At 40.0% G+C, this 10,795-nt stretch overlaps 1 pseudogene; it reads left to right on the top strand.

Annotated features, from left to right (window-relative positions):
* The first annotated feature begins 568 nt into the window (after window positions 1-568).
* LOC700505 (protein SET-like) lies at window positions 569-1,576 on the top strand (annotated as a pseudogene).
* The last annotated feature ends 9,219 nt before the right edge of the window (window positions 1,577-10,795 follow it).

The following is a 10,795-nucleotide window of genomic DNA, read 5'->3' as shown; positions in this document are numbered from 1 at the left end:
AGGAAAGATAAAGTATTTTTCAGACAAACAAATGCTGAGATAATTCACTACCACCAAGCCAGCATTATAAGAAATGCTAAAAGGAGTTCTTGAAACAAAACCTGGAAATACAACAAAATAGGACCTCCTTAAAGCATAAATCTCACAGGGCTCATAAAAGAATAACACAGTGTGAAAAAAAAGCATTTGGGCAACAACTAGCATGATGAATAGAACAGTACCTCACATCTCAAAAGTAATGTTGAATGTAAATGGCCTAAATGCTCCACTTAAAAGATACTGAATGGCAGAATGAATAAAAATCCACCAACCAAGTATCTGCTGCCTTTAAGAGACTCACCTAACACATAAGGATTTACATAAAGGTAAAGGGGTGGAAAAAGATATTCCATGCAAATGGAAACCATAAACGAGCAGGAGTGGCACATTTTATATCAGACAAAACAGACTTTAAAGCAACAACATAATAATAGTGGGGGACTTCAATACTCCACTGACAGCACTAGTCAGGTCATCAAGACAGAAGATCAACAAAGAAACAGTGGACTTAATCTATACTCTACAATAAATGGACTTAACAGTTCTGCCTGTTTCCGGACAAGGGAGGAGATTCGTGATCTGGTTCTTGGACTTCCCTTGCAGGACGGCCCCCAAACGCCAGTCTCCACTCCTGCCTCAAAAGAAGAAACCAAGACCACCTCCTGCTCAGAGACAACGGCCTCTGCAGGCTTGCCGAAGAAGGGAGAAAAAGAATAGCAAGAAGCAATTGGACACATTGATGAAGTACAAAATGAAATGGACAGACTTAATGAACAAGCCGTTGAGGAGATTTTGAAAGTAGAACAGAAATATAACAAACTCTGCCAACCATTTTTTTTGGAAGAGGTCAGAATTGATCGTCAAATCCCACATTTTGGGGTAACAATATTTGTCAACCATTCAGAAGTGTCTGCACTACTTGGGGAGGAGGACAAAGAGGTACTGCATTATTTGACCAGAGTTGAAGTGACAGATTTTGAAGATATTAAATCAGGTAACAGAATAGATTTTTATTTTGATGAAAATCCTTACTTTGAAAATAAACTTCTCTCCAAAGTATTTCATCTGAATGAGAATGGTGATCCATCTTCAAAGTCCACTGAAATCAAATGGAAATATGGAAAGGATTTGATGAAATGTTCAAGTCAAACACAGAATAAAGCCGGCAGAAAGAGGCAGCGTGAGGAACCAGAGAGCTTCTTTACCTGGTTTACTGACCATTCTGTTGCAGGTACTGATGAGTTAGGAGAGGTCATCAAAGATGATATTTGGCCAAACCCATTACAGACTACTTGGTTCCTGATATGGATAATGAAGAAAGAGAAGATGATGATGAGGAGGAGGAGGAGGAGGAGGAAGGATTAGAAGATATTGATGAAGAAGGGGATAAGGATGAAGGTGAAGAAGATGAAGATGAAAGGGAGGAAGGAGAGGAGGATGAAGGAGAAAATGACTAATAGAGCACTGATGGATTCCAACCTTCCTTTTTAAAAAATTCTCTCCAGTCCCTGGGAGCAAGTTGCTGTCTTTTTTTTTTTTTTTTTTTTTTTTTTCCCCTCGTGCTCATTCACCCTGTTCTTGAGGTCTCTGTTCTCTAAACCACGGCTTTCAACTTATTTTGGGAGAAACAACTCGAGCATAATACAATGGGAAAAGAGTCTCTACCCCTTTCTGTTCGAAATGCTTTGTTATCCCTTCCTGTCTGACCAAAACTGTATGGAATCGACACCACCAAGCTCTGTGGGAAAAAAAGAAAAACCTGCTCCCTTCGTGCTACTGGAAGCTGCAGAGTGCTAGGCCCTGTGTATTAGTGCATAGAATTCTAGCTTTTTTTTCTCCTTTCTCTGTATATTGGGCTCAAGAGAGTACACTGTGTCTCTATGTGAATATGGACAGTAGGCATTTACCAACATGTATCTACTTTCTCTTGTTTAAAAAAAAGGATAAAAAACTTCAAAAAAAATAGCATTATAGAAGGTCAGCAAAGGATAGGTTTGAGATGTTTGGGTGGTTAAGTGGGCATTTTGACAACATGGCTTCTCCTTTGGCATGTTTAATTGTGATACTTGACAGACATCCTTGCAGTTTAAGATGGCACTTTTAAAAGAAATTCTCTCCTAATGATGACTTGAGCCCTCCCACTCAATGGGAGAATCAGCAGAACCTGTAGGATCTTATTTGGAATTGACATTCTCTATTGTAATTTTGTTCCTGTTCATTTTGAAATTTTCTTTTTATTTCACTGGAAACGAAAAATGATACTCAGTTTTAAATGTTAAAAGTATACAAATTGCTTTGTTACAAAAAAACTAAATGTGTACACAAAGGATTTGATGCTTTCCTCTCAGCCTAGGTATACCTACTATGACCTTCCAAGTTTGACTTGTATAACATCACTGTCAAACTTTGTCACCCTAACTTCGTATTTTTTTGGTACGCCCTTTGCAGGATGACCTCATGGCTATGTGGATTGAGTAACGGGATTTGAATCAATGTATTAATATTTCCATAGCTGGAAAACGTGGGTACAATTTGCCATTGGTTTTTGAAAGCATTCACATCATTGGGAATACCAGATTGCTCAATACTTTCTAAGTATATTGTGCCCTTGATTTTTATCTCCAAGCGGCAGTTTTTAAAATTGGCCTTTTACCAGAATATAAAATAATAGTGCCTGCCACTGAGAGGTGACAACGTGCTAGCAGCCCTCGCTCTCGGTGCCTCCTCGGCCTTGGCGTCCACTCTGGTGGCACTTGAGGAGCCCTTCAGCCTGCCACGACACTGTGGGAACCCCTCTGTGGGCTGGCTGAGGCTGGAGCTGGCTCCTTCTGCTTGTGGGGAGGTGTGGAGGGAGAGGCACCGGCGGCAACCGGGGCTGCGCATGCAGCGCTCATGGGCCAGCACAAGTTCTGGGTGGGTGTGGGTTCGGTGGGCCCTGCACTCGGAGTGGCTGGCTGGCGCCTGCTGCCCAGAGCAGTGAGGGCTTAGCACCAGGACCAGCAGCTGCAGAGGGTGTGCCGGGTCCCCCAACAGTGCTGGCCTACCGGGGCTGCACTTGAATTCTCGCGGGGCCTCAGCTGCCTCCCCGTGGGGCAGGGCTCGGGACCTGCAGCCTGCTATGCGGAAGCCTTCCCTCGCTCCCAAGTAATGGGTCCTGTGTGGCCTGAGCCTCCCCGCTAGAATCCCTACGAGCGCCTCCCCAAAGAGCACCTTCCCCACGAGTGCCTCCCCCAGGAGCGCCTCCCCCACCAGCGCCTCCCCTGTGAGCCCCGCCCAGCCCCTGCACTTTGGTCCCATTGACTGCCCAAGGGCTGAGGAGTGCAGGCGCCTGGTGTGGGACTGGTGGGCAGCTCCACCTGCAGCCCTGGTGCAGGATCCACTGGCTGAAGCCAGCAGGGCTCCTGGGTCTAGTGGGGACTTGAGAACCTTTATGTCTAGCTAAGGGATTGAAAAAACACCAATTAGCAACCTGTGTCTAGCTCAAGGTTTGTAAATACACCAATCAGTACTCTGTATCTAGCTAATCTAGTGGGGAGTTGGAGAACTTTTGTGTCTAGCACCCTGTGTCTAGCTAAAGGATTGTAAACACACCAATCAGCACTCTGTGTCTAGCTCAGGGATTGTAAACGCACCAATCAGCACTCTGTGTCTAGCTCAGGGATTGTAAAGGAACCAATCAGCACTCTGTCAAAACGGACCAATCAGCTGTCTCTGTAAAATGGACCAATCAGCAGGATATGGGTGGGGCCAGATAAGGGAATAAAAGCAGGCTGCCTGAGCCTGCCAGCAGCAAACCCTTGGGTCCCCTTCCACACTGTGGAAGCTTTATTCTTTCGCTCTTTACAATAAATCCTGATGCTGCTCACTCTTTGGGTCCATGCTGCCTTTATGAGCTATAACACTCACTGTGAAGGTCTGCAGCTTCACTCCTGAAGCCAGCAAGACCATGAACCCACCGGGAAGAAGGAACAACTCCAGACGTGCTGCCTTTAAGAGCTGTAACGCTCACCGTGAAGGTCTGCAGCTTCACTCCTGTCAGCAAGACCATGAACTAATCAGAAGGAAGAAGTTCCAGACACATTTGAACATCCGAAGGAACAAACTCTGGACACACCATCTTTAAGAACTGTAACACTCACCACGAGGGTCTGCGGCTTCATTCTTGAAGTCAGCAAGACCAAGAACCCACCAATTCCGGGCACACCACCACTATCCAACAGACCTGGTGCTCTAATGCCAAGTTATACATGAGACAGCTGCTGGCATGTCTTCATTGGCTATAGAAAATGTGGCCAAGAAGATAGGCTCTCAGAGTAAGAAGTCTGTGATGGCTAGCAGCAACTGTCCCTGCTCTCTGGTATAAAGCTCTGAAGTGTGACTATGTGAATCTGGGTAAGATAATGGACCCAGCTCTGTTTGCTCAGTGCCATTGTGCAGAGAGGCACCCTAATGCATAAGCTTTTTAATGCTGTAAAATATAGTAGCTGAAATTAAGCGCCACTTTTTCAGAGGTAAATTAATGGTCAGTCTGATGAAATTCAGAAGCTTTTTGATGTATAAAACTTGATAAATGGAACATTCCATCCATAGGCAAAAGTGTAACAACCTATCTAGATGGATAGTATGTAATTTCTGCACAGGCCTATGTTTAATAAATACATCACTGTATACCAATCAGGAATCTTCCTCCTGATCGGTATATAAAAGAACACAAAGATTAAAAAAATGTACTTCACAGATATTTGCAGAACATTTTATCCAATAACTAAAGAATACACATTCTTTTCATCAGCACATGGAACATTCTCCAAGATAGACCATATGATAGATCACAGACAAGTCTCAATAAATTTAAGAAAATCAAAATTATATCAAGTATCCTCCCAGACCACAGTAAAATAAAACTGGAGATTAACTCCAAAAGGAACCCAGAACACTATATAAATACATGGAAATGAAATAATCTGCTCTTGAATGATATTTGAGTCAACAATGAAATCAAGATGGAAATTTAAAAATTATTTGAACTGAACAATGTAACACGACTTATCGAAACCTATGGGTTACGGCAAAAGTGGTGCTAAAAGGAAATTTCATAGCATTAAATCCCTACATGAAAATGTCTGAAAGAGCAAAAACAGACAATCTAAGATTGCATCTCAAGGAACTAGAGAAGCAAGAACAAACCAAGCCCGAACCTAGCAGAAGAAAAGAAATAATCAAGATTAGAGCAGAACTGAATGAAATTGAAACAAAAAATACAAAAGATAAATGAAACAACAGGCTGGTTCTTTGAAAAGATAAACAAAATTGATAGACCATTAGCAAGATTAACCAAGAAGAGAGAAGATCCAAATAAGCTCAATTAGAAATGAAACATGAGATATTACAACCAATACCACAGAAACACAAAAGATCATTGAAAGCTACTATGAAAACCTTTATGTGCACAAACTAGAAAATCTAGAGGAGATGGACAAATTTCTGGAAATATACAACCCTCCTAGATTAAACCAGGAAGAAATAGAAACATTGAACAAACCAATAACAAGCAGTGAGATTGAAACAGTAATTTAAAAATTGCCAAGATAAAAAAAGTCCACAGCCAGATGGATTCACAGCTGAATTATATCAGACATTCAAAGAAGAACTGGTACCAATCCTACTTAAACTATTCCAAAAGATAAGGAGGGAACCCTCCCTAAATCATTCCATGCAATCAGTATCACTCTAATACCAAAACCAGGAATGAACATAAAAAACAGAAAACTACAGACCAATATCCATGATGAATATAGATGCAAAAATCCTCAATAAAATACTAGCTAACTGAATCCAACAGCATTTCAAAAAGATAATACATCATGATCAAGAAAATACATCATGATAAATTGATGATACATCAATTCATGCCAGGGATGCAGGGATGGTTTAACATATGCAAGTCAGTAAATGTGATACATCACATAAACAGAATTAAAAACAATGATCATATGATCATCTCAATAGATGCAGAAAAGTAATTTGACAAAACCCAGCATCCCTTTATGATTAAATCCCTCAGCAAAATTGGTATAGAAGGGAAATACCTCAAGGTAATGAAAGCCATCTACGACAAACCCACAGCCAACATTATACTGAATTGGGGAGAAGTTAAAAGCATTCCATCTGAGAACTGGAACGAGACAAGGATGCTCACTTTCACCACTTCTATTCAACATAGTGCTGGAAGTCCTAGGCCGAGCAATCATATAAGAGAAAGACATAAATCAGTAAAGAGGAAATCAAACTCTTGCTGTTCACCAATGATATGATTGTATACCTAGAAAACCCTAAAGACTCATCCACAAAGCCCCTACATTTGATAAATGAATTCAGTAAAGTTTCAGGATACAAAATCAATGCATTACACACAAATCAGTAGCACTGCTATATACCAACAATGACCCAGCTGATAATTGAATCAATAGCTAAATCCCTTTTACAACAGCTGCAAAAAAAATGAAACACTTAGGAATATACTTAACCAAGGAGGTGAAAGATCTCTACAAGGAAAACTACAGAACACTGCTGAAAGAAATCATAAACGACACAAACAAATGGAAACACATACCATACTCATGGATGGGTAGAATCAATATTGTGAAAATGACCATGCTGCCAAAGGCAATCTACGGATTCAATGCAATTCCCATCAAAATATCATCCCTATTCTTCACAGAACTAGAAAAAAAAAAAAAAAAACTCTAAAATTTATATGGAACAAAAAAATAGCCTGTATAGACAAAGCAAGACTAAGCCAAAAGAACAAATCTGAAGGCATCACATTACTCAACTTCAAACTACACTACAAAGTTATAGTTACCAAAACAGCATGGTACTGGCATGAAAATAAGCACATAGACTAATGGAACTGAATAGAGAACCCAGAAATAAAGCCAGACACTTCCAGCCAACTGCTCTTTGACAAAGCAAACAAAAACATAAAGTGGGAAAAGGACACCCTATTCAACAAATGGTGCTGCGGTAATTGGCAAGCCACATGTAGAAGAATGAAACTGGATCCTCATTTCTCATCTTACAAAAATCAACTCAAGCTGGACGAAAGACTTAAATCTAAGACCTGAAACCATAAAAATTCTAGAAGATAACATCAGAAAAACACTTCTAGATGTTGGCTTAAGCAAAGAGTTCATGACCAAGAACCCAAAAGCAAATGCAACAAAAAACAAAAATAAGTAGATGGGACCTAATTAAACTATAAAGCTTCCACACAGCAAAAGAAAAAATCAGCATAATGAACAGACAACCCACAGAGTGGGAGAAAAATATTCTTAAACTACTTATCTAACAAAGGACTAATATCCAGAATCTAGAAGGAACTCAAACAATCAGCAAGAAAAAAAAACACCCAAAAAAAAAAAACCCAAATAATTCCATCAAAAAGTGGGCTAAGGACATGAATAGACAATTCTCAAAGAAGATATACAAATCGCCAACAAACATAAAAAAAAATGCTCAGCATCACTAATTATCAGGGAAATGTAAATTAGAACCACAATAAGATACCACCTTAACTCCTGCAAGAATGGCCATAATTTTAAAATAAAAAAAAAAAGATATTGGCATGGATGTGGTGAAAAGGGAACACCTTTACACTTCTGGTGGGAATGTAAACTAGTACAATCACTATGGAAAACAGTGTGGAGATTCCTTAAAGAACTAAAAGTAGAACTACCATTTGATCCAGCAATCCCACTATTGGTAATGTACCCAGAGGAAAATAAGTCATTTTATGAAAAAGACCCTTGCACATGCATGTTTATAGCAGCATAGTTCACAATTGCAAAAAATAAGGAACCAGCCTAAATGCCCCTCAACCAATGAGTGGATAAAGAAAATGTGGTATATTTCCACCATGGAATTCTACTCAGTCATAAAAAGGAATGAAATAATGGCATTCACAGCAACCTGGATGGAATTGGAATTCTAAGTGACATAACTCAGGAATGGAAAGCCAAGCATCATATGTTCTCATTTATAAATGGGAGCTAAGCTATTAAGACACAAAGGCGTAAGAATGATATAATGGACTTTGGGGACTTGGGGAGAAGGGTGGGAGGGGTGGGAGGGATAAAAGACTACATGCTGGGTACAGTGTACACTGCTCGAATGATGGGTGCATCAAAATCTCAGAAATCACCACTGAAGAACTTATCCATGGAACAAAAAACCACCTGTTCCCCAAACACTATTGAAATAAAATAAAATAATGACAGATGGGGGCATATAAATAGGACTCTTAGTGAACAAGGAGAGAGAAATAGAGAAGGAAAGATAAACTAGGAAGAACAATGAACTCTGAGGAAGAAGATCAGAAAGACAAAATGTGCCCATGAGAGACATAGAGGACAGATTGCCAGAAACTAGGACAGGCCAACTACATACCTTATGTCTGTTGTCCCTGCTTCATCGCTTGGGGGTAGATAAGGACAGCATGAAAGCCCACACATAACCAGGACATCTTGGAAAACTTTCCTGTCTTAGCTCAGGAGAGTCCCTGTGATAGGAGACAAAATACCCCAGAGAGCAACGACAAACTAGTTTCTTGCCCTTAGGTGAGCAGCTTAGCTGCTCTTGCCTCAGTTTTCCCAGTGGGAAAGTGGGTACAATTCTTACTTTAGAGGCATATTGAGATCATACTGAGTTAAGGTGGGTACACGAAAAAAAATGTAAATATCTCATACTTGTAGCAATTTTTCTTTTAAATAATTCAGAGCTCATAGAGGAAATCATAATGGAAATCAGAACATACTTAGACAGAACAGTAACAAGAAACTATACCAAGACTCAAGGGATAAAAAGTCGCTTGTTTAAGTTTCATCAATTATGCCAAATTAACAGATTAGTTTATTTGTTTGTTTGTTCACACTTTGATTCTTTTACTTGAAACATGATAGCTAATAGATACACTACTCCTTTTAGCTCTTTTTAGGGAAGGTTTATCAAAAGTGAATTAATCACTTTCAGTGATGTCCTTTGTATGGGAATCAATTATGTTTCCTTGAAAAAATTTTAATTTGTCAACAGACTTTCAGAGAGTAGCAACCATCAGTTAGTTTAGAGGCAAGACTAAATATGAGAGCAGAGGGCAGAAAATAAATACATAAGCAAAAGGGGTAATATCAGTTTTCTGGTTATTTTTGACATGGGCAGACCTTTAAAAATCTCACTTACTTCTTCTCTATCTTCTGTAGACCTACACTCTATTGTACTATATGTTTATTGCTCCTGACTCGGATTACCTATCTTACCAGATCAAATTAATATAAACAAGTCAGGACAAAGAAGTCTGGCACACAGAAGTTACGGATATGTGGATGGGATTAAGACTAGAATTCTTACTAAATGAGTAAATTGCACTCCAACATTTCGTAACTAAATCTTTTAATATAGATGTTTGCAAGGGATGAAATGTATAAAAGAGTAAAGGGGTCTCTGACAGAGAAATCTTGGAGTCACTGTTCTAGACTCTTATTTCTTGTTGGTAATTAAAAAAATATTTCTTTCCCTTAGAGAATCTGCTTTTAAAATAGTAATGAGCTAATTTGATAAAATAATGTGTACTAATTCACAGAAGTGCTCTTCCTGGTTAAATGTACTTACATGTGTTTGCAAATATTACCTTCAGAAGTCAATGCTTTCATCTAAAGAAGTGTCTGTAAGAGCAGGAAACTCATGCATTTGGCAAAATTATTTGGGGACAGTTATAAGCCAGTGGTTACCTGCAGAGTTTCCCCACCCCAGAAACTCCAGCATCATCTCTTTTGTCAGCCTATCCAGCTGACTCTTTACTAAAGTCACTTATGTCAACATTTTGAAGAATGGCTTAATTATTAATATATATGCACATTATCTGCAAAATCCCCAATCAACCTGAGAAATAGTAAGTTTTTTACTACTTACTTAGTCCAAATCTACTGCTTCACAATCCTTTTCCCAGATTTCAGTCCCAGACCCCAGAGTCAGTTTTAATCTTATTTATTTACTCTCCCTATCTCTGCCTTCAAAATTCTCAGACATGGACCCCAACTCCTGCTCCTCCTACAAGCCCTACTGGCTACCTTGGCCCACTCCAAGTCCTAAGGCAATTCACCTCAGACCTCTGGTGATAGTTAGAATTTTCTTGCAAATTCGGGTGCTTTTTGCATAATTTGAGAGGTTTGTGAAAATCCAAACCCAAAGTCTCCTTCTTTGCCAGTGCATTAAGACCTGAAGCTCCCCACAGCCATCCCTGAATACATGCTCTCCCTACCTCATCTGCCCAACTTGGCCAGGTCACAGTTTGGTTTCCGCCATAGCAAGTTGGTTTGTGTCATGGGATCTGCCCCTAAGTTTCACCCAATCCCTTCTCCACCCATGACCAAACCTGCCTGTTATTTTGTCTTGCTCAGTCCTTTTCCTTGGCCTTGGAGTTCTGCCTACTACCTCCTCCAACACCTGAGGTTATGATACAAATGACTGGATCTCCTGAATATGAGTAGCCCACACACTTGACACCCACCTGGACCCTTGACACGGTCCCACTTCTGAATGGAGGCCTCCAGAATTGTGTTTCTGACTATGTTGTCTTTGAACTTAGTCTTGGTTTCCCAGCTTCCTCCTTAAATGTGGCTCTGCAGGATTATCCTCCACCTCCTCCACCTGAAGTCCCAAGCCACATCCTGGTTCCATTCTCTTTCTTCTCTTTTTCCTG

The sequence above is a fragment of the Macaca mulatta genome, chromosome 6 (assembly GCF_049350105.2).
Source record: "Macaca mulatta isolate MMU2019108-1 chromosome 6, T2T-MMU8v2.0, whole genome shotgun sequence".
NCBI lineage: Eukaryota > Metazoa > Chordata > Mammalia > Primates > Cercopithecidae > Macaca > Macaca mulatta.
This window is presented reverse-complemented; position numbering and strand designations above follow the sequence as displayed.